Source organism: Dasypus novemcinctus, chromosome X, assembly GCF_030445035.2.
Source record: "Dasypus novemcinctus isolate mDasNov1 chromosome X, mDasNov1.1.hap2, whole genome shotgun sequence".
Classification (NCBI taxonomy): domain Eukaryota; kingdom Metazoa; phylum Chordata; class Mammalia; order Cingulata; family Dasypodidae; genus Dasypus; species Dasypus novemcinctus.
The window spans coordinates 131,353,469-131,379,769 of record NC_080704.1 but is presented as its reverse complement, the minus strand read 5'-3'; the positions used below and the strand labels follow the sequence as shown (position 1 = coordinate 131,379,769).

The following is a 26,301-nucleotide window of genomic DNA, read 5'->3' as shown; positions in this document are numbered from 1 at the left end:
GTAGATACAACCCCGGGTTTTGGTTCTTCTGAGTGCTACAGAGACCCACAGGTTCTCTGGTCATGGCAGTTGGATTTCAGTGCCATCTCAGTTGGCCCTACTTTGGAGTTTCTGCTTCTGTGTGATGGAGTTGAACTCAGATGTGATCTTTGTTCACAAGCCTTTCCTGTTACTTTTACCAGAACTGTATTTGGTCCTGGGGTTTAATATATACCCAGGGGACTTGAATCTCTGGACTGACCATGTGATAGCCAGGCCCTGAGCCTCAACAGACTTCAGCTCCTACCCTCTGGTTTATTGGACTTACCCTACTCAGCTAACATGGAGTTCAAGAAGGTCAACCACCACACCATGGAGCCAAGAGTGCCTACAACTGAAAGCAGGAGGATTGCATCCAGCATCCATGTGGATTCTAAGCCCCCTCTTGATATAGATGTGGAGTGGACACAACCATTCCAAGGTTCACAGGATGGAGGAATAGAGTATGGATAAGAGTGGACTTACTGATAATCTATTCATGAACTATAGTGATTAGTAATCGAAGAAAATGTGGCATTGGTGTGGAGAAAATGGCCATGGTGGCTGCTGGGTCTAGGGAATTGGAGGAAGAGATGAGATGTGGAGGCATTTTCGGGACTTGGAGTTGTCCTGGGTGATGCTCAGAGACAGTTACTGGACATTGTATGTCCTCCCATGGCCCACTCAATGGAATGTGGGAGAGTGTGGGCTATGATGTGGACCATTTATCATGAGGTGCAGCGGTAATCAGAGATGTATTCACCAAATGCAATGAATGTCTCATGATGATGGAGGAGATTGTTGTTCGGGTGGAAGAGTGGGGTAAGGGGAGTGGGGGGTATATGGGGACCTCATATTTTTTGAATGTAATGTTAAAAAAATGAGTAAGGACAAAAAAGTTAAAAAAATATATATATATATAAAGAACTCCTAAAAATCAATAAAGAAAAGACACATTGTCCTACAGAAAAATGATCCAGTGATATAAACAGATATACAATAAAATAGTTATAATTGGCCGATAAAACATATGAAAAGCTGTTCATTCTCACTGGCAATCAGAGAAGGACAAAATAAAAACATAGTGATATGAATTTTGAAACCACCACATTGATAATAAATTAAGAGTCTATTAACAGACTCTGAAAAATTTTTGGAGAAGATGCGGAGCAACCAACAGAAAATTTTTATACTGTGCTGCTAAATTAGTATGAATGTTTTATAAAATCTGATTATGCTCATTATCTATGATCCAGTAACCACTTCTTTTTTTTAATTGATTTTGTAAAAATATTACATTAAAATAAATATATATGAGGACCCCTTCAACCCCACCACCCCCACCCCACCCCTCCCCCCCCCCAGCAACACTCATTCCCATCATCATGACACATCCATTGCATTTGGTAAGTACATCTCTGGGCACCTCTGCACCTCATGGTCAATGGTCCACATCATGGCCCATACTCTCCCCCATTCCATCCAGTGGGCCCTGTGAGGATTTACAATGTTCGGTGATTGCCCCTGAAGCACCATCCAGGGCAGCTCCAAGTCCCTAAGACACCTCCACATCTCGTCCCTTCCTGCCATTCCCCATACCCATTAGCCACCATGTCCACTTTTCCCACTCCAATGCCACCTTTTCTCTGTGGACATTGGATTGGTTGTGTCCATTGCACCTCTATGTCAAGAGAAGGCTCAGATTCCACATGGATACTGGATGCAATCCTCCTGCTTTCAGTTGTAGCTAGGCTCCATGGTGTGCTGGTTGTCCTTCTTCAACTCCATCTTAGCTGAGTGAGGTGAGTCCAATAAATCAGATTGTAGGTGCTGGAGTCTGTTGAGCCTCAGGGCCTGCCTATCACATTGTCAGTCCAGAGATTCAGATCCCCTAAATATATCTTAAACCCCAACACCAACTACAACTCCAGCACAGTAGCATGAAAGTCTTATGAAGAGAGATCCCATCTGAGTCCAGATTCATCACGCATAAACACCAGCTCCAAAGAAGGGCCATCTGCCATGGCAGTTAACCCCATCTGCCATGACCATAGCACCCATGGGCCTCTTTAGCCCTCAAAGGAACCAATACCTGGGGGTTGTATCTACTTTATCTGTCTCTTAGACTCTGCTCAGTTGTGCATAAGGGCAATCCTTCTGACAGCCTCCAGACTCTTTTTTAGAGACTCGTAGCCATATAAACTCATTTCTCCTTTCCATTTCCCACTTCTAAATATATAACCTAGAGAAATTCTTGAACATGTACAACAAGAGACATGTAAAAGAATGTTTTATAGTAAATCTCTGTAATTACAAAACTTGCAACAAATCAAATATTCATCAACATGAGAATGGCTAGATTATAATATATTCATACAATATAATACAGTACTGAAATTGAATAAAATATAGTTACATACATGGAATGAAGGACAGAACGGTGGGGACCGAGGTGTCAGAGTGCTAAGGAAGACTCTGGGGTCCTTCGCTCCTACTTTACACAGAGCAGCACAACCCCTCTGAATAGAGAGGCTTTTAAAAATCTTTATTTCGAGTAGGATTATTTTGCAGAAATTAGAATACGTGCTGAATTACAAGATCCTCTTTCCACAGATGATGAACTCAAAAGAAAGACAAAGCAGTTGTGAAATGATATTGTAGGTCAGGATGAGAAAATTGGCACCTATCTACATGCAGTTTCTCAGGAACTCATCAATAATGACATGATTTAAAAAAAAGAGTGGTAGTTTTTCCTCTAAGTCTCTGCCCTGAATTCCTTCTTCCGCCCAGCTGTCAGCTTCATAATGATTTTCAACATCAGAAAGGGTTCTGTCTCTTATTCTATTTTCCCCTATCTCAGGTGCTCACACAGTCTCTCTCATTTGCTTGTTCCCTCTCTGTGATAAAATGCCTCATGTGGCAATTTTTTCTTTTATAGAGTGTGTCAGCAAATGTGAAAATTTATCAACATTATTTCAGCATCTCTCCAAATCCCTAGCATCAATCATGGTATTATTGAAAAAACATTTTAATCCAGCTATACGCTTCAGCAATTCCAATATCTAAATGGATACCATCAAAAATGTTTTATGACTTTTAATTTGTTTTCTTTTCTCGATAGGATTTTCAACCTGGTGCAGCATCTCTGCTGACTTTGTCCTTCTGTTTGGCAGAGGTCAGGTTTGACTGTGCCTTGGCCTTTCAGCAGACATGGATAATCTGCTTAATGAAGACAATTTCCAGCTCTGGCCTGCCCTTCAATTATTTTTTAACCATATATTTGGCATAGTTGATCATGATAGTTCACTGTTACTTCTGCAAAGTTGCTTTGCAAATGAGAATGAGAGCAGTTAATCTAGATAGTATTGAATGGAGCAATCACAGGGAGGGTGGATCTCACTTTACAGCAATTACAGGTTCCCAAAGGATGGATACAAATGGAATTCCTGTTACTCCAAACTTATCTTTCCCTGAATGAATATGATCATGTCTAGTAAGTTTTATATTCACATTTGAGTGATAACAATTGATTTATACCCTTTTTTTTTGTCTTTATTTTTTTAATGTTACATTCAAAAAATATCAGGTCTCCATATACCCCCCACCCTCTTACCCCATTCCTCCCCCCATAACAACAACCTCCTCCATCATCATGAGACATTCATTGCACTTGGTGAATACATCTCAGAGCACCGCTGCACCTCATGGTCAATGGTCCACAACATAGCCCACACTCGCCCACAGTCCACCCAGTGGTATGCCCTTTATGTTTTGATCTTACTTAGACCTCTCTTCCAAGACGCTAATGCTGTATCGACACACATCAAATACACCAAAATAAACTAATATTTAAAGTACTAAAATGAGAATTATTTGGATATGGGAAGGCATTTTATAATGTGATTAATAACCTCCCTAATTTGTTAGGGCTTTTAAATTTGAACTTTCTTTCACAGATAAATTCTCTTACAAGGAAAATACTCTTATAAAGCATTCTGTATTAAAAAAGGATTTTCAAGTCCTAGTAGATGATCTTCTACCTAATATAGGAGCTACTCTATAAGGTGCATTACTAACTTGGGTAACAAAATTAAGGAGAGATAGAGAAGTGTGCTACAGGATTTTGCACACATCTTGGCACATTTTTATGGGATGTTAAGTTTACTCAAAAAACTTGAGGGGAAGGGGAAAATACTGCAATTAAAAGCAGTATTTTTTATTAAAACGAATAGCTATATTTGAAAAGAATATGTTATATTCATCTAATTTTAAGATAAAATACAGAAATTCAAAGATATGTCTTGTTTTTATATGGGGCTTAGAGCTTTGCCCCCACCTTCACAATTGTAGTAAAGCTTATTCTTCTCTGCCATTAGGGGTACTTACGCAGAAAAATTTTAGAAGCCAAATTTACATCATTGTCGAAAACATTTCCAGGATCTACTTAAACAGTTCAAATGATGAGTGGGCTTTTACCTCAAAAAGGCAGAATATTCCATTTTTTCAAAAGCTTTCTGGGCCAGCAGCAGCTGTACCTTCCACAAGCATTCCTCAGGTACTACTGCATATGCCCTTCCTTTGAGCTATTCCAGTTGGTCTCTTTTGCCATAGTTAAGGGCTACTTTCTCTTGAAGTTTAAGAACAGCAGCCTTAGCAACCTCAACACAAACTGTTCTCTTACTCCCCCTCTGCCTTACTCCGTCACGTAACAGGGACGTGTAAAAGAGAGAGAAGGAAGCCCTTGAAGGTCAAACGACGAGTGGGTGATCTGTTTTCATTTCCAACCCCTGGGCTTGAAAAGGGCTTATGCACTTCCTAAGATTCCAACATTGTTGACTTCCATTCCGGCTCCCACTGTGTCTTGCGACCTCAGTTATTGAGGATGCTCAAGGTTCCGTCACAGTGAAGAACGGTGTGACTGTAGTGGGGGTGAACCATTTAGAAATCAGCAAAGATGTATGGAAAATCTGTTTTGGGACTTTCAGATAAACATCTTAGGTGAAAAGGATGATACACCAGTTCATTTCTGTAACAAATGCGGATTACCGATTAAAATCTATGGGCGGATGATCCCATGCAAACATGCTTTTTGCTATGACTGTGCTGCTTTACATGGAAAAAACGGAGATAAGATGTGTCCAATATGTAGTAATCCTATGTAGCGAACTGAAAAGCATACACAAGGGTCTCTCTTAATGTGAAACATCATTCAAGGGAGCAAGAGAACATATTTGTCACAAAGAGACTCACAGGCTCATATCAACTACCACCATGTGAGAGTTGAAAAACCTGTTACCTGTACTTAACTTGAAAATGTTCTTCCTCTATATTGCCTCACCACCACCTGAAATCCAGGATTATTTTATAATGCCATTATACAAGCACCGTATGAACCATATTCGACCGAAGCAGCACAACTTGAAACCACCACCTCCTTTGCAGCATGTGCCACACCAATCCTATAATAAACCGTATGAGAATATTCAAGCACCTCGTGCAGAATTGTCCATGGCTCCACTTCCACCTCCTTTCACAGGTCAGGAAACTGTGAGTCGAGAAACCTTTCATATTTCAACAAGAAAAATAACTGTTCCTCTTCACGATGACTCAAATAAAGATGGGTGAGTACCACCACCTCCTGCCCCCCTACCTGCTCACTTTCAACCTCACTCCTTAACTACCAATAAGCCATCAAATGCCACCTCTCCCCCAGGTCGCAGGTATTCCTCACCCGGTTCCTGGCCAAGTTTCACATCCACCAGTGAATTCTGTTCTGCCACCTTCACAGTCAACATATTATTGCCCAGATGCCTCCTTATAGGAAATATCTTCCTCCAGGACTTGCTCCACCCAAACATGGTAGTCCATCTGAAAGTATAGCTCTTCTCGCCACTGTAATCTCTTTTACTCCATTTCATTGAGGGTCAAGGAAGTCTAAGCCCTCCATTTATACAACCAGGGGGATTGAATCATGTATAGCCTATACCAATATGGGCACTCCCTCTTCCACAAATGCAGGATCTGCCTTCTCAAACCCACTTCTTGAATCACATCATCCATATCAGACAAAATATAAGCCATAGTACCAATGACAATATTATTTTGAATGAAGATATATTGAAAAAAACTTAAGTATAGTCACCCTAATTATGCTGTGACTGAAGAAGGAAGAACACCTCTTACAGAGGTGGTTATAGAATACTCAAGGTCTTGGCACTTAAAATGGTCTTAAATGTTGATCTTAGGACTGATTCAGGTACTTTAGTGTGATAAGTGGCTCAGTTGAGCATAACTTTCTTTTAAAACTTTCTTCTCATGTGGCAAAGTGACCCAGAGGTGACAATTTGCAATATTATTTTCTGAAAAAGATCTGTGTTCCACTTCCAAAAGTAATGTTTTTGTTAAACACAATGTTTAGTTTTTCTTGTGATGTATTTTGTTAACCTAGGTAAAAGTAGTAAATTTCAATATAATTTTTAAAAAATAAGGCTTTTGTATACAAATCTGTCTCTCTATAACTTCTAAATCCTTGTTTCTATACCCAAATTCCTCTTTCTTCCTGTAGTTGAAGCTCCATTTTCCAAGCCATCTGAAAGCTTAGTCTTGCCCTGTGTTCTAGAGCCCATCCAAACCAGAAGAATTTAAACAGCTGTAGCCCAAGTCCGTCAAACCCAGCATCAAATTCTTCTTGCTACTCCAACCCAGACCTTATGCTCCAGTTATAATAATGAAGCACTGCTGCCCCTATCCTGAAAGCCAGTGTTTACTTTGTTCTCCAGATTTAGTTACTAAGGCCTTTCCTTCTTCTCTTAGCTTGAGTCCCTATTGGGGTAATTTATTCAATACTATAGCCCCTCTAGGGCTATCACTTATACTTGCCCTTGCCAGTATAAGGAAAATACAAATATAAAAATGATTTAATTAAAAATTTTCCCCAATGTAGAAAAGGAAGAACTTTCTCCCCTCCTTTTTATCATTTCCTTTAAAAACTTGAAATTATTAAATGCTAGCTCTGCCTTTGAGATATATGTAAATCTTTAAAAAAAAGAACTAAATAAGATTCTTACCAGTTTTACAGCACAGGAAAGTCTTTCTTGGAGGCCAAGGAGCAATCTCTTTAAAACATGACCATCGAGAAGGATGGTGTCCTATCTACTTGTCTCTGTCTTTTCCTGAAAAAATCTGCATACCACTTTTTAAAGTATGCTTTTTGTTAAACCCAATGTTTAGTTTTTCTTGTGATAGATTTTGTTAACTTGGGTAAAAGAAGTAAATTTAAATATGGTTTAACTCCAAGATAATAATCCCCTACTTGTTGAAAAACTAGGCGAATTTTTATATTGTATTTTTTATTTTTCCTTTGGATAAAGACAGTTAACGTGTGTAATGAATTAACATACACACACACAGAGTCCTCACTATTTGCAGAGTCTGTATTTGCAAACTCGCCTACTTGCTAAAATGTACTTGTAACCCCAAAATCAATACTCACTGTACGTTCGTGATCATTCGCAGACATGCACAGAGCAACAAAAACTTTGAGACACACCACATACACCTTGCCAGCTGAGGTCAAACAAGGTGATGTTCTGCCTTCTTGTTTCAGCTCTCATACTATAAATAAAGTGTCATTTTTGTGATATGTTTATTACCACATTTTAAGCATTTTTGTGTTTTTCGTTGATGGTTTTTGCTATTTAAAATATTCCCCAAGCATAGCGCTAAAGTACTGTCTAGTGTTCCTAAGCACAAGAAGGCTGCAAAGTGCCTCATGGAGAAAATACATGTTAGATAAACTTCATTCAGGCATGAGATACAGAACCATTAGCTATGAGTTTAATGCTAACGAATCAAAAATATTTATTAAATAAGGTGAAGTGTCTTTAAACAGAAACAAAAATGAAACAAGGTTTGTTTTGATCGGTTGACAGAAACATTGTGAACAGAAGCACACAGGGACCTAAACCTGTATTTACCCTAGGAACAATGGTTCAGTGTTAGCTAATTCAGAGTTTATGGTGACTATGTAGAATATAACTATTGTGAATGAGAATCAGTTGTGTGTGTGTGTGTATATATATATATACATATATACATATATACATCCTAGCATATATGTAAAGAGGTGAGAGTTACTTTTTGTCTTTGCTATCTAGCAGATTTCCTGTGATATGATGTGCACCACAGTCTGGTTTAATGCTTATTCAATAATAAAATTGTTTCATGCTTTTCTAAATTTTTGGAGAGGCTTTATTGGGTTGGCAGAAGATTTTATGTTCAATTATATTTCTCTAACAGTGTGTTCAGGCAATGAGTTTAGGATCTGTCTGAATTGGACTGCTCCTGAATTGAATGGATAATTCAAAGGTATTATGATCACACAGCAGTCAAGTATGAGACCTTGTATTATAAAAATCTCCTTTCTCGTTCCCCACTCTTTGGGAATATCAGCCAATGAGCAACCCTTTAAAAATTTATTATTTTATTATTGAATAGGCATCAGCAATATGAGCTCTAAAATCGTCAGGATCACCACTATCTTTGATGGTGGGAAAGTATAGGAAGCCAGTAATGTTGCCTGCAAGCCTTTCTCTTAAACTGCTAATATCTCTCTGTCATATTTGGATTGGGTATACATATGAGAATATAGTCTTGCAGTGGCTTGAGGACTGCTCTTTTGATTTGAATAAGTTAACTTATTTTCAGGGGTTCTTAGAAGGGCTGCATTCCAAGTATATGAGTTATTGGCATTTATGGGATGAATATCATTCTAAGGGGAAAGTGAAAAGTGATTTCATAGCCAGAAGGAAAGATTGAGAAAAATGGAAGAGGAAATGCTAGAATTAAAGACACTTTCACAGAACCTTCCTCCTTTCTCTGCTGTCCCAGTTCCCTCTGCTCCCCTTGTGTTTCTTTATTCTTCTCTGCTTCAAATGGACTCCTGGAAATTAGAAGGCAATTGTCTTTTAGATGCGTGTTTCCTTCATTGGTGTATTTCCCTGAAAAAAAAAAAGACAAGGGTAAAACTTCTCTAGGCAGTAACGAATTACTGCACTCTTTGAAAACATAGGTTTGTGCATCATATGGCTTAGCCCAGATTCCATCTCTAAGATTCCACGTCACATGTCATACACATGGTATGTGTATGATAAGAGTCCCTTATATACATACCATGTAGCTAGGAAGATAGACATGATACAAAAATGTGATCAGGGAATAAATAAGAACTTGGATAAAAGACTGTGTCCCTGTACAATGTCAACCGGAGAGTAGCTGCACTAGTCACTTGACAAAAGGCAAGCATAAAAGGTGTTAAGCTAATAAATATCAACATAGGAAGATAAACCAAAGTGCCAAATAATTCTACATTTTTCTAGACATGTTGTGAGTTAAACCACCCCTTTCTGTTTAGATTACCAGTGAAACTATCTAAAAGCTTAAGAAGCTACCTGGGTCACCTGGTAATACATGTGCCTTTCTCACCAGCTGTTATTACACTACTTATTTTTTTAATTTTTTATTTAATTGTCTTTTTTTTAAAGATTCATAGATCACAAAAATTATTACATTAAAAAGGGTAAGAGGTTCCCATATACCCCACACCCCACCCCACTCCTCCCACATCAACAACCTCTTTCATCGTTGTGGCACATTCATTGCATTCGGTGAATACATTTTGAAACACTGCTGCACTGCATGGATTATAGTTCACATTGTATTTCACATTCTCCCCTAGTTCATTCAGGGGAAATAGCAAGATATATAATGTCCAGCATCTGTCCCTGCAATATCATTTAGGACAACTCCAAGTCCCAAAAAATACCCTCACGTTCATCTCTTCTTCCCTCTCCCTGCCTTCAGCAACTACCGTGACCACTGACTCCATATCAGTGTTACAATTTCTTCCATTACTAGCCACAATAGTTCCATAGTAGAATATCAGCAAGTCCACTCTAATCTACATTTTATTCCTCCACCCTGTGGACCCTGGGATGGTGATGTCCACTCAACGTCTAAATCGAGAGGGGGCTTAGATCCCACATGGTTGATGGATGAGATTCTCCTGCTTGCAGTTGTAGGCACTCTTCGTTCCCTGGTTTGGTGGTTGACCTTCTTCACCTCCCTGTTAGCTGACCTGGGTAAGTTATTTAGCAACTTCTTTTTATCTGCCCAGAAAGACCTGCAGAACTTTGCAGAAGTATTCCATAGCATGTTTTCAGTTTACAGCCCCATGCATGGGGATGTGCACTGCTGTGGGGAATTCTGCAACCAGTAGACTTTGCTCATTTGATGGGGCAAAAACATTGGGGACTGGAAGATGACCCACTACATACATGGATATCATGGCTAAGGAAATTTGACCAGCAACCATCCCCTACAAGTATGGAAGAATTAAGAACTTATAAATCCATCAAAAGGGGTTACTGATGGCTGTACTTGAAGCCTGTCTGCTAAAAGTGAGCTGGGAGAAACTGCAGCAATATTCCAGGAAAATAGGAATTGTTTCCCAATTCACTTCCTCCAATGGTTTGTGGAGGCTTTCTCACAGTTCACTGATATGGAAAAACTCAAAATCTCCCTCTAATCCTCTTTACTTTTTTCTTGGCTATCTTGCAACTCTCCAAACTCAAGTTAGAGAAAAGGTAGTAGGATGGCAAGGATATGCTATTGCTCAAATTTTAGTAGCAGGTAATCAGTTTGGAGACAATCTGGAGAAAGAAAAAAAAGAAAAGAAATGTAAAATCACAGTGTTAGCTACTCAGAGCTATGTACTAAAGGGTGTAATCCTACTCTCGTCAACTTAAAGAGATCAAAATAAGAAGGGAAAAATGTTATTATTGCAAAAAGTCAGGACATCAGAAGAAGAATTGTGGAAAGAGACTTCAGAGCATACAGAAATTGCAGGAACAAAGGATCAAGAAAGCCCAGAAGGACTCAACTCTGGCAGCTAGGCAATAATGGACAAATGGCTCAAAATTGACCAAGTGAGGGGATGGGAAAAAGAGAACAACATATTTCAATAACTCTCTTTCAGTGTAACCTACCTTTGCATTTTCTCGTAGATACTAGTTCAACTTATTGTGCAATTTCTTCAGGAATTGCTTGCTTGGCATCAACACAGGTTGTTATTTCAGGTGTTTGCCATACAGATTGATCCTCTAATTGAGAAACATGCTTTCTTATTTTCTCCTGATCCTCCTGTAAACCTATGGAAATGTGGAAATTAAAGGCTACCATATTCTGTATTCTGGATGGAGTGTTTATGATGCTCCTTGGGGGAAAAAAGCACTTGATTTGGTTGCTGTGTGCATACTAAAATAAAAGGGGTACGGCAGACTATGATGGAAAAGCACCCATAGCAGAAACAACTTGATTTATCACATTGGGCCCTGGGGAATGATGATACTGGTTTAATTTGAGATATAGAGTCAATAAAAATAGTTTCCCTAAAAGATAAGCCATGGCTATATATCAAACAAAAATCCTTTATCAAACGTTTAATTAGAAGGAATAAAACTTATTATAAAAATATTCGGTATTTCTTATTTTCTTAGAGAAGCAAATAAATATGTTGTTCCAGTAACCCATGTAGTTCCTGTCTTAGTTTTCAACCTGCCATGACAAACACCCCACATTGGGTTGGCTTAAACAACAGGAATTAATTTGCCTCATGGTTTTGGAGGCTAGAATAATTGCTTCCTCCCAGGGTCGGTAGCATTCTGGCTGGTCAGCATTCCTTGGGTTCCTTGGCTTTCCCATCACATGGAGATGTACTCTTCTTTCTCTTCCCTATTCCCACTGACTTCCTGCTTCTAGCTCCGCCTCATGGCTTTCTTTTAATAAAGGCCTCCAAGGAATGGGATTAAGTCCCATATTGATTCAGTTGGCCATACCTTAACTGAAATAACCTCATCAGAAGGTCCTACTTACAAGAGATTCCCCACAAGAATGTGGATTAACATTAAGCACATGTTTTTCCTGTGGTACATAACTCAATGTGCCACAGTTCCTAACCCTGATACTATTTTGACTTTAGTACAATCATCTGCAGAGGTCTTCTTTTTTTTCCCCCCTGTAGTTTATCTATGGCCTGCTTCTTTTTTTATTCTTTTTATCTTTTCTTCTAGAGAATGAATCTAATTTCTTGTCTGCTTAAATTATGAAGGTATTCTGTATTTGTGGCAGAGGATTCCAGAGGGATATCAGGACTCTCCTACAATTTTCTCTTGTCATTTACAGGAAATCTAAGAGAAATTTGTCCCACCAGAGGATTATATAATTATTCAATATGTACATGATTTATTGATAGTCTGAGAAAATAAAGAACAATGAAAAGCTGATGCTTTGGCTTTCTTATAATTCCTTGCCTACAGGGGCTTAAGGTCTCATTAGAAAAATTGCAATATTGCCAAACTAAAGTAAAATATTTGAGACATCGATTGTCAGCTGAAGTTCACAAAGTGTTATATTCTGGAAAGCAGCCAGTTTTGCAGATAAAAAGTCCTGCTACCAGAAAACACAAATTAGATAATTTTGGGAACTAGGAGGGTATTGTAGACAATGGATCCCAGCTTTTTAGAGCAGGCAAAATCTCTGATGAAGCAACTGCCTGATAATTCTACAGATCTTCTGATTTGGTCCCTAGAGTCTGAAGTTTTTCAAACAGCTGAAATTGGCTCTAGTCTCTCACCCAACTTTGAGGATTCCAAATTTGAAAAATGTTTCCACTTGTGTTGTCATGAAAATAAAGGTGCTGCTAGTGGAATTTTTAACTCAAAAGTTAGGGTTAAATTACAGACCACTAGCATATTTTTCAATTCTTCTGAATGCTGTGACAATGAGAATTCCTGGATGCCACTGAACTATGGCAGCAACCACCACACTTATTAAAAAGGCTCAAACCCATACCTTAGGTCATTGATTTATTTGTATGTCCTACATGTGTTGATAGCTATCTTACAAGTGCATAAGACCCAGCATTTTTGGTGCACCATCAGACTTCCTATGAACAAACATCATCCAATACTAATATTGAACTTATGATATACAATTTCCTAAATCCCACTACTCTTTTACCAGGTCCTAATCAAATAGATGATCTGATCATTCTTCTAGTAATAGAAGAAAATACTAGGCCCTGGCCTCATTTTCCAAGTCAGGAACTTTTGAAAGTTCCTGTTCAAAATATAAGTTGATGTTTACTGATGGGTCATATACTTGAGATAAAACTGGCCAACTTGCGACTTCATATGCTACAGTGATTCTCTTGCAATCTTAGAAGCTTACAATTTGTCTGGAATTAATCAACCCAAGCAGCCAAGTTAATAGCAGTTACTTGTGCTACAATTGACTCTGGATTTACAGCGAATATGTGTATTAATAGTTAATATGTTTCTGGTCTCTGTGATGCAACAGGGCATATTTGGGGGTAAAAGGGGATTCTTGACTTCACTGAGAACTAAAATATCTCATGGGAAATTGATAGCTTATTTGTTTTGTTTGTTTCATTATTTGTTTTTATTTAATTCTCTCCCCTTCTCCCCCACCCCCAGTTGTCTGCTCTCTGTGTCGATTCACTGTGTGTTCTTCTGTGACCGCTTCTATCCTTATCAGCGGCACTGGGAATCTGCGTTTCTTTTTGTTGCATCATCTTGTGTCAGTTCTCCGTGTGTGCAGCATCATTCTTGGGCAGGCTGCACTTTCTTTCACACTGGGCAGCTCTCCTTACGTGGTGCACTCCTTGCGCGTGGGGCTCCCCTACTCCGGGGACACCCCTGCGTGGCAGGGTACTCCTTGCGTGCATCAGCACTGCACATGGGCCAACTCCACACGGATCGAGGAGGCCCGGAGTTTGAACCACAGACTTCCCATGTGGTAGACAGACGCCCTATCCATTGGGCCAAGTACGCTTCCTGATAGCTTATTTGTTATATGCTTTACAACTAAGTGCCTACTCAGATATCAGTAATCCATGGTAGAGTTTGCACAAAGCAGAATGACAAAATTTCTAAAGGTAATGATTTTGCTGACAGAATCAAAAATATGGCTGCTAAAACATAACAAACTCCAAACTTAGAAGGCCCACTTTCAATACAAGAAACTTGTTCCTTTTCAAAAATAGGTTTCACAAAGGGAACTGGACAAATAGATTGAAAAAGGGGTTAGAAGAAATTCAACTACACTATAGGAACTACCCCCAACAAAATAATTCCTATACGACAGTCTTTACTTACTTGGGTAGTAGTGTTATGTCATCAACAAAATCATCTAAGTAAAAGTGGCGTTTTGAAGGTAGTAGACTCTTATAATGCCTATGAAAAAGACAAAAATGTTCAAACATATTGAAGAGATTTTATATTAGTTAACAGAAATTTTTACAGTCCACTCCCAAGGAAAGTGCAGGACCTTTTCTATGACCAACTTTACCAGGAAATAAGTGGCAATTGGATTTCATAGATTTAATCCTGGGTATGGTAAGTGATTTTTCTTGTTAGAATGTGTATGGTGTCTTGATGGCCTGAAATCTTTCCCTCTTCAAAAGCTATGCTCAAGTAGGGGTAAAAGCTATCTTTATGTACATAATCCCCACTATTGGCATCTAGAGTTAATTCAGTCAAACAAAGGAAGTAACTTGATTTCTACTGTTGTCCAGGAATTATGCAAATGTTTGCAGATTCCTATAAGCTATCATACTCCAAATAGAATGGATGAATCAAACTCTTTAAAAAATGAACTTGGCTTAGATTTGACATATCTACTGTTTTAAAATAGCCTAGGTATTTATCACTAGCTTTGTTAAAACTAGCTTTCCTAAAATTAGAGTAACTCCTGCAAGCAAGCATGGTATGTATTCCTTTGAACTTATATTTGGCAGGCCTATGAATCTGAGTCTGAGACCAAGTCCTATACCCAATTTAACAGAATCTTCTCATAATCATGTTCAATAATGAAAAGGACTTCTCTCTTCCCTAGAAATTCTGAGACATAAAAGTCATAAGGACCTGGAAGGAAGAATGATGCTGGGAAGGACAATTTCAAGTGATAATTATCACCTATATGGCTATCAAAGTAAAAAAACACTCAATTGGATTCATGCCTCACATGTAAAGCCAGCACTGCAGGAGGATTGGACTGTGGTTTCCACAAACTTGAAATTTTAGTTTTCTAAATTAACTGATATTGTTACTGAACTAAGTTGAAAGGAGATACTCAACAAAATTATTACTATTCTCACGGATTGGCTGTCCTATACACACGATAGTAGTTATTTCATTTATTTTAAGAATCATATTTTACTAGAAAGCAACATTTCTTACTCCACTTTTCTTTCGTACTCCCAGTAATGGTTCTTACAATTACACTTTTTTTAACAAATAAATTTTATTGATACATATTAATAAAGTATACAGTTCATTCAAAGTGTGCAATCAATGGTGTTTGGTATAACCTCAAAGTTGAATTACACTAGATCTCAAATTGTTGCTCTGTTAACATTTATTATGAATGCTACTTTATACATTTCCTTTTCTTACTCATTTTGCTTTTCCAGGTTCTAATATTCTCCTTCAAAGTGAACTTAGCCAGCAACAAGAAACTATAGTAAGAAGAACAAAGTGACAAAGAGAAGACATAACACTTATGCACGAACAACAACTAATTAATCCCCAAGACTAAAGAAAGAAGCTAAGGAACTGATTAAATCCATCAACATAAAATGATGACCAGACAGCAACAAAAAACTACAAACCAAACCAATAAACAGGAAAACATGGCCGAATCCATTGAACAAAATAAAAATCTGGAAGAGGAACAGAACATTGGAAAAGTAATTAAAGATCTCAAAACATATATTAGAGACCAATGTAATGAAGTAAAGGAAGAGATTAACAATATGAAGAAAACAGTTGGAGAGGAAATTGCAGACATACGGAAAAAGATAACAAAAATGATGAGGATGAACACCACAATTCAAGGAATCAAAAATACACTCTCAGAAAGGAGCAGCATATTAGAAGAGGCAGAGGAGAGAATTAGCGACGTGGAAGACAGCATATTAGAAGAGGCAGAGGAAGAGAATTAGCGACGTGCATCTGAAATCAAAAAAATAGCACAAACGTACGAATTATAGGCATCTCAGAAGGAGAAGAGAAGGGAAAGGGGACAGAAAGAGTGTTGCAGGAAATAATGGCTGAAAAGTTCCCAAATCTACAGAGAGAGATGGGAAGCACAATGCACCACAAACATCATAAACCCCAACAGACCCACCCGAAGACATATACTTGTCAAATTATCCAATGCTCAAGAAAAGAGAAAATTCTAAAAGCAGCAAGAGAAAAGAAAACCATCACATACAAGGGAGGCTCCATAAGATTAAGTGCTGATTTCTCATATGAAACCATAGAGGCAAGATGGCAGTGGTATGATATAATCAAGGTGCTAAAACAAAAAACATTCCAACCAAGAATAATCTACCCAACTAAGCTAGCATTCAATAATGATGAAGAGTTCAAATATTCACAGATAAACAGAAATTGAAAGAGTATGCGTACAAGAAACCTCCCTTCAAGAAATACTAAAGGGAGTTCTGCAGGAAGAAAGGAAAAAACACAAGAGGCAGAGTTGAAGGGGAGTGTAAGAGCAACATAAAAGACAAAAAGAGAAGGAAAAAAACAAACAAAATATGACAAACACAAGTCCAATCAAAATATGGCTAACATAAATAATTCCTTGAAAGTAATAACACTGAATGTCAATGGATTAAACTCACCTATCAAAAGACTCAGACTGGGACATTGGATAAGGAAATATGACTCATCTATATGCTGTCTACAAGAAACACATCTTAGACCCAGGGATTCATGGAAGCTGAAAGTGAATGGTTGGAAAACAATCTTAGAAGCAAACAATAACAAAAAAAAAAAAAAAGACAGGATTAGCTATATTAATATCAGACAAAATGGACTTTAAATGCAAAACAATTGTGAGACACAAAGAAGGATACTACATATTAGTGAAAGGGACAATCAAGAAGAACGAACAATCATAAATATTTATGCTCTTAACATGGGCGCCTCCAAATACATGAGGCAAACCTTGGAAAAACTAAGTGAAAGAATAGATGCCTCTACAATTATAGTGGGAGACTTTAATATACCACTAACAACTTTGGACAAAACATCTCAAAAGAGAATCACTAAAGAAATAAAAGTTTTGAACAGCATATTAGAGGAGCTGGATCTAATAGACATATACAGATCATTACACCTGAATACAGCAAGATAAACATTTTCTTCAGGTGCACATGGATCATTCTCCAAGATAGACTATATGCTAGGCCACAAAGAAAGGCTCAATGAATTCAGAAAGATCAAAATCATACAAAATAATATTTCTGACTACAGTGGAGTGAAGCTGCAAATCTGCAAGGGCCAGAGGCCCAAATTTCACACCAAGATATGGAAATTAAACAGCACACTCTTAGAAAAACAGTGGGTCAAAGAGGAAATCTCAAAAGAAATTAATAACTACCTTGAAACTAATGAAAATGATAACACAACATACCAAAACTTATGGGATGCAGCAAAAGAAGTAATGAGAGGGAAATTTATTGCCATGAGCTCATACATCGAAAAAGAAGAAGGAGCAAAAATTGAAGAACTAACTGCACATTTGGAGGAATTAGTAAAAAAACAACAAAGTAACCCCACAGGAAGAAGAAAGAAAGAAATAACAAAGATAAGAGCAGAAATAAATGAAATAGAAAATAAGAAAGCACTTGAAAAGATAAACAAAACCAAGAGCTGGTGCTTTGAGAAGATCAATAAAATTGATAAACCCTTAGTGAGACTAACAAAGAAAAAAAAGAGAAGATGCAAATACACAAAATAAGAAATGAGAAAGGAGATGTCACCACTGACCCCACAGAAATAAAGACTACCATAAGAGGATACTTTGAAAAACTATATTCCAACAAAAATGACAATTCAGAGGAAATGGACAAATTCCTAGAGACACATAAGCAGCCTTTATTGATGAAAGAAGAAATTAATGATCTCAACAATAAAATCACAAGTAAAAAAGTAGAATCAGTCATTAAAAACCTCCCAACTAAGAAGAGTCCAGGGCCAGACAGCTTCACAGGTGAATTCAACAAAACATTCCAGAAAGAACTAACACCAATCCTGCTAAAAATCTTCCAAAAAATCGAAACAGAAGGAACATTCCTGAACTCATTCTATGATGCCAAAATTACCCTAGTACCAAAGCCAAACAAAGACACCACAAGAAAGGAAAATTGCAGATGAATTTCTCTAATGAACCTAAATGCAAAAATACTCAACAAAATACCTGCTAACTGTATTCAACAACACATTAAATGAATTATACAACATGAACAAGTGGGATTCATTCTAGGTATGCAAGGAGAGTTCACATAATAAAATACATCAATGTAATACACCATATAAACAGATTGAAGGGAAAAAATCACATGATTATATCTATAGATGTAGAAAAAGCGTTTGACAAAATACAGCACCCTTTCTTGATAAAAATACTACAAAAGATCGGAATACAAGGAAATTTTTTGAACATGATAAAGAGTATATGTGAAAAACCCACAGCCAAATTCGTTTACAATGGTGAAATCCTAAAATCCTTCCCTCTAAGATAAGGAACAAGACAAGGATGCCCACTCTCTCCCCTTTTATTTAACATTGTCTTACAAGTAGTTGCTCGAGCACTGGGGCAACAACCAGATATAAAAGGCATTCAAATTGTAAAGGAAGAAATCAAAATTTTGGTATTTGCAGAAGAAATGATCCTATATGTAGAAAAGCCTGAGAAGTCAACAACAATGCTTCTAAAACTCATAAATGAGTTTAGTAAAGTCACACATTTTAATATCAATGTGCAAAAATCAGTAGCATTTCTGTACACTAATAATGAGCAAGCTCAGGAGGAAATCAAAAAACAAATATAATTTACAAAGTAAATAATAAAATCAAACACCTAGGAATAAATTTAACTGAAGATGTAAAAAACTTATATGCAGAGAACTACACAACACTGTTCAAGGAAATCAAAGAAGACCTAAATAAATTGAAGAATATTCCCTCTTCATGGATAAGAGGACTAAATATTATTAAGCAGTCTATGCTATCAAAACTGATCTATACATTCAATGCAATACCAATAAAAATCAACACAGCATTCTTTAAGGAACTAGAAAAACTAGCTATGAAATTTATTTGGAAAGGAAAGAGGCTCCAAATAGCCAAAGACATATTGAAAAAGGAAATCGAAATTGGAAAAATCACACTACCTGACTTCAAAACATACTACAAAGCTACAGTAGTTAAAAGAGCATGGTATTGGCACAAGGGGAGACACATAGACCAATGGAACCGAATTGAGAATTATGATATAGACCCTAATATATATAGTCATATAATATTCAATAAAGCCACCAAACCCTCTCAACTGGGACAGAATGGCCTCTTCAACAAATGGTGCCTGGAGAACTGGATATCCATATGTAAAAAAGGAAAGAGGATTACCAATTCACACCTTATACAAAAATGAACTCAAGATGGATCAAAGACCTAAATATAAGAGCCAAGGCCATAAAAACTTTGGAAAGCAGTGTAGGGAAGCATCTACAGGACCTTGTAATAGGAAATGGCTTCATGAACTTCACACCAAAAGCACAAGCAGCAAAAGAATAAATAGATAAATGGGACTTCCTCAAAATTAAAGACTTCTGCCCCTCAAAGGAGTTTGTCAAGAAAGTGAAAAGAGAGCCTACACAATGGCAGAAAACATTTGGTAACCATATATCTGACAGGCGACTTATAACTTGCATATACAAAGAACTCCTATATCTCAAAAATAAATAGACAAACAACTCATTTAAAAAATGGGAAAACGATTTAAACAGACACTTCTCCAAAGAAGAAATGCAAATGGCTAAAAAGCACATGAAAAAATGCTCAAAATCTCTAGCTATCAGAGAAATGCAAATCAAAACTACAATGAGATACCATCTTACTCCCATAAGATTGGCAGCTATGAAAAAAACATAAGAAAACAAATGATGGGGAGGATGTGGAGGAAAGGGAACACTCATCTACTATTGGTGGGAATGCAGAAGGATCCAGCTGTTCTGGAGGACAGTTTGGCGGTTTCTCAAAAAACTAGCTATAGATTTTACATATGGCCCAGCAATTCCACTGCTAGGTATATACCCAGTAGAACTGAAATCAAGGACACAAACTGATATATGCACACCAATATCCAATGAACACAGTAGCATTGTTCACTATTGCCAAAAGTTGGAATCAACCCAAACACCCATCAACAGATGAATGGATAAATAAAATGTGATCTGTACATACAAACACATGTGATAACATGGATGAATCTTGAGAACCTTATGTTGAGTGAAACAACCCAGGCATTGAAGAAGACATACTACATGACCTCAATTATATGAAATAAGTAAGACTAGATACCTCAGAGAGCTAGAGACTGGATGATAGGCTAAAGGAAATTGTGGTGTAGAGGAAGAATGAAAGCTGACACCTACATGGGTGAATTCTATGATAAGCTGGAGGTAAGTATTTGTATAAGGAAGGGATAAAATGGGGGAAAAGGATTACCTTTGGGTGGAGCTTTGTGGCTTGAGGGGGGCTAGGGATGGGAGGATGGGTAATATTACCCAAGAATTTGGGAGGAGTTTGGGGGAACACGTGAACATAGGAGATTCTCAGATACCTGGTTGAGAGTATAATGCTGAGAAAACTTTTTCAAAAATATAATAAGGAAGGTTATCTGTTTAAGACACTTAAAGGGGAGAATCTGATGCAGGACAGGATTCTAGGGAGTGTGTGAGGGCTCAGTTTGCCATTGTGGGTTATATCATTGGATAGAGACCCATATATGGAGAGTGAAGGTGTACCCACATCCTGGGGAGGACTGATGTTCTCAAATAGAGGGAATTGTATCTCTCGAGAGAAAGAGTGGCTCCCAGGGCATTAGGGCATTTGAGCAGTTCGAGCCCTCAACACTGTTGCAAGTATCTCTGAACATGGCCCTACAAGCAATGAAGATTGATTGTCACTGTGGGCCCTGAGGGGAGGGGAAAGAGGTATTGAATAGATGGAATCAATGTAACTGTGTGGGCAATAGATGTGTTCCACAAGATTACCCAAGGATTGATATAAAACATGTTCAATTACACCAATAATGTATAGGGGCTGATAGACTAAAATGTAAATCATAATGTAAAACATAAGATAACTAAAAATTTTAAAAATTGTATACTCTAAAATATAAACCACAATGTAAACCCATGTGTTACCTTTTTGGAAAGTTATTGTCTCAATATCTGTACATCAGTTTCAGTAAATATATTGTGAATATGTACAAAGATTATTGCTGTGGAAGGGAAAAGTGTTTTATGTTGAATATGTGGGAATACTGTATATTGTATATTTCAATTATTGTGATCTAAAACTTTTGTGAAGGTAAGCTTAATAATTAGGAAAAAAAAAGAAAATAAAGGACGTAGACATTGAGTAAAAGACAGAAGATTTGCCTTGCCAATTTGCATAAAAGGCAACACTTATTGCAGTGATGGAGGGCAAAACATCATAAACAAAGCTTTTCAGGGGGACTTGGCCCAGTGATTAGGGTGTCCGTCTACCACATGGGAGGTCCACGATTCAAACCCCGGGCCTCTTTGTTCCGTGTGGAGCTGGCCCATGAGCAGTGCTCATGTGGGCAAGGAGTGCAGTGCCATGCAGGTGTGTCCCCCACATAGGGGAGCCCCACGCACAAGGAGTGTGCCCCATAAGGAGAGCCACCCAGTGCGAAAGAAAGTGCAGACTGACCAGGAATGGTGCTGCACACACGGAGAACTGACACAACAAGATGATGCAACAAAAAGAAACACAGATTCCCATGCTACTGACAACAGCAGAAGTGGCCAAAAAGACACAGCAAATGGACACGGAGAACAGAACAGACAACCAGGGTAGAGGGGGGAAGGGGAGAGAAATAAATAAATAAATAAATAAATCTTTAAAAAAAACAAAGCTTTTGCATTTATTAATTTTTTGATACCCCAATTTATTTTTACCTTATTTTTTCTAAATTAATATGTATTCTATATCTAACCTGTGAACTCATAACTATATCCCATTTTACTATTAATGGAACCTGGCAATATATTGGGCTTTATTTTTGAAGAAGTTTTGGATCACAGAGAGGTTCAACAATGGCAGGGGAGGAATACTGGTGTGGGATGTTATTGACAGGGGACACATCTTTGGCAGGGAATTCTCCAGGGCATATATCCAGGGTACATAAAAATGTTTGGATATTTTCATAGTGGATACAATTAAAAACAACAACTGAGGGAGTGCTGAGTTCCTAGCCAGGGGAGCTCTATCACAGTCCCTAAAGGAATAGCAACAATCCCCCAAGTCCAATGGCAAAGACCAAAAAAGAAGGAAGGTCCAACAATGAGCCCTTGATACTAATAACAATGCTTGTAAGCCTGTGCACCTGAAATAAGAACAAGGCCTAGAGCTGCAGGGTGCCTAAGAGTCACCTCCTGAGAGCCTCCATGTTGCTCAAATGTGGTCAGTCTCGAAGCCAAACTCAGCATGTAAACGTGTTGCCTTCCCCCAAGCATGGGACATTACTCCCGGGGATGAGCCTCCCTGGAGCTGAGGGATTACTACCAAGTACCAGCTGATGATGTAACTAAAAAATGACCCTGAATAAAAGGGTCAACTCGGTCCAGCAGAATATCTCAGTCTACATATAATACCAGGAGGTAAAAATGCTTTTTGACCTGAATAAAAAGGGGAAATGGAAAGAACAAATGAGTTTATATGGCTATGAGTCTCCAAAAAGAGCCAGGAGGTTATTAGAGGGGCTGTCCTTATGTGCACCTCAGCAGCATCCCAGAGACAGATAAAGTAGATACAACGCCAGGTATTGGTTCTTCTGAGGGCTACAGAGTCCCACGGGTTCTATGGTCATGGCAGGTGGAGTTCAGCGCCATGTCAGTTGGCCCTACTTTGGAGTTTGCATTTCTGTGTGATGGAATTGGACTCAGATATGATCTTTGTCGACAAGCCTCTCCTGTTACTTTTACCAGAACTGTAGTTGGTGTTGGAGTTTAGTGTATACCCAGGGGACCTGAATGTCTGGACTGATCATGTGATAGCCAGGCTCTGAGACTCAACAGACTTGCAACTCCTACACTCTGGTTTATTGGACTTACCCCACTCAGCTAACATGGAGGTGAAGAAGGTCAACCACCACACCATAGAGCCAAGAGTGCCTACAACTGAAAGCAGGAGGATTGCATCCAGCATCCATGTGTAATCTAAGCCCCCTCTTGATATAGAAGTGGTACACAACCATTCTAAGGTCCACAGGATGGAGGAATAGAGTATGGATTAGAGTGGACTTACTGATATTCTATTCATGAACTATTGTGATTAGTAATTGAAGAAAATGTGGCATTGGTGTGGAGAAAGTGGCCATGGTGGCTGCTGGGGTAGGGAGTGGGAGGAAGAGATGTGATGTGGGGGCATTTTTGGGACTTGGAGTTGTCCTGGGTGGTGCTGCAGGGACAGTTACTGGACATTGTATGTTCTCCCATGGCCCACTCAGTGGACTGTGGGAGAGTGTAGGCTATGGTGTGGACCATTGACCATGAGGTGCAGCGGTGCTCAGAGATGTATTCAACAAGTGCAATGAATGTCTCATGATGATGGAGGAGGTTGTTGTTATGGGGGGAGGAGTGGGAGGAGGCGGTTGGGGTTAAATGGGGACTTCATATTTTTTTAATGTAACATTAAAAGATAAATAAATACAAAAAAGGAAAAAAAGAGACCATCTGAATTAGCAGTGAGTTTGTAGCTTTAATGCCATTTATGATCATTTCCTAAATTTATTAACGCTTAATTCTTGATTAGACAAATATTTGGCAAATTGCTCTTCATTAAGTTTTCTGGAATAATGAAAATCGAAGGACAATAAATGGCTTAGTGCAATAACAGAGATCCATATGTGCTAGAATTTAATAGAAACCCATTAAGTAATTGCTCTTTCTTTCATTTTGCCTTACCTTTACTTGTAAAGTCTTCGACAGAGCTGGCAATACCCAAAATTATCTAAAGCAGTTTCACAAAAAATATTTTTAATTTGTTGAGTTCCTGATTTGCTTTTGCTAAAAAAATATGCTACTGATGTTTAGAATGTGAGCCATTAATTGATAATTAATTATCTTTAAAATTTAAAGATATGTTTTAATTAGGAAATATATCTGAAGAAGATTAATAAACTATAATATGGAGAATAAAGTGTTCAAGCATTAAACGGGATATTGTAACTTTTTATTTTGGAAGATAAAGTTTATTGTAAAACTTTCAATTGTTTGTTTACTGGGGACTTTTAGAAATGATATAGGATTTGGTGGTGATGTGGAGAAGAAAACCTAATCTCCTCCCCAACTCTACTACCATCTCTCTTGTTTACACCTTAAAAATGTCTTACTTTGATTATTGCAATAATCTCATAACTAATCTCCATTCTTCCACCATTACTATCATTCAGGACTTTCTCAATTCAGAAGTCAGAGTGACCCTGTTAATTCTTAAATCTGATCATGCCATTCTTTCCTTCAAAACCCTCCCTCCAATACTTCTATGTCACTTTAAATAAAACATAAGTAATTCCAATATTTTCATAGAACCCTATATGATCTGTATGCCCACTACCTCTTGGATCTGATATCCGACTTCTCTCCCCATTACTTTATTTATTACAGCTTCCCTTGTGGTGTCTTTGACACATACCAGGCATATTGACCCTTAGTACCCTTGCACTGGTTATTTCTTCTGCCTAGAATCTTCTTCCCCCAACTATCTGTATGGCTAGTTGTTTCAATTCCTTCTCATTTTTAATCAGAGCACTTTCTCACACCTTTCCTCACCACTCTAATTAAAATTTAAAGCATTCCCTCAATACTTCTAATTCCCTTCACTTGATTAATTTTTCTCACTAACTCATATCAGCTTCTAACATATTCTATATCTTAATTGTTTATAGTTTAGAAAGCAAGCTTAAGGGGAAGAGATTGCCTTTCATCTGTTTATATTACTGCTGTAATCACAGTGCCTAGAATATTACCTGGTATACAGTAGCCCCTCGATAAATATTTGTTGAGTGAAGGAATTATGCCCTATCTTGGGGGTTGAAATATATATAATATACTATGCCTACCCTTCTGAGTTTATAAAGAAATACAGTGAAAACAAATTTTTTAAAATAGTAATTTAATGGAGCTTTGTTCTTTTTAAAGTTTATTTTATTATTTTTAGAAGATACTTATATTACATAAATGATACATAAAAAATGTAGGTGATTCTCATATGCCCCACTGTAGGCGTCCCCGATGTAATGTGCAGGCTTTAACATAGCCACGTTACTAGGTAGGATCAATGTGCACAGAGAGGAGAGGATGTGGTCAACCATGTCTGTACCTGCAAGTAAGCAGAAAGGAGCTGATGTCCTGATTAGAAGGAACTCAAAGAAAACCCTCCTCAAAGAACTTCATGCCTGAATGCCCCTGTTCTGAGAACAGTGACCTAGTTAACTGCTTTAAATAAAGCTTGTGGTGCCAGCTCAGGGCCTTGGCTTTGCCATCAGCTAGCCCTGGCCCACCCGTTCTCCTCTAAACTTGTCTTTGTGTCTGTGTGTCTTTCTTCAGTTCCCGTCACCTCCCCTCAGGTTCTCTGTTCACCTGTGCAGGTCGCGTCAAGTGGCGCCCAAACACAGACCTGAGTATGGAGGAACATCATGGAAAGGCGAGGAGACTCCCTGTAATGAGCAGAAGTACAGGGAGGAAGTGCTGGGTGTAAAAAATGGGGAATCATGGTTCATCGCAGCATAGTTTGTATGTCCAAATGTTGAAAGCTTTGTTAGCTGAGAGAGGTTCAAAAGAGACTACCTCACAATTGGAAATGCTTTTAGATTTTATGCAACAGACCTGCCCTTGGTTTCCTGATGAAGGCACTGTAAATGAAGGTTGGATATGTATATCCATGGCGGAAGGTTGGTCAACGCCTTCTGGACTGTTACACTGCCGAAGGGCCACAGGGTGTGCCACTGTGCTCCTTTACTTTGTGGGGCTTAATAAGGGATTCCCTGGATCCTCTGAGAGAGTTGGAATGCAAACCTATGGCTGAAGCTTTAGCATCC

General features: G+C 38.2%; 1 pseudogene; it reads left to right on the top strand.

Annotated features, from left to right (window-relative positions):
• The first annotated feature begins 803 nt into the window (after positions 1-803).
• Positions 804-25,993, top strand: LOC101424406 (E3 ubiquitin-protein ligase Hakai-like; annotated as a pseudogene).
• The last annotated feature ends 308 nt before the right edge of the window (positions 25,994-26,301 follow it).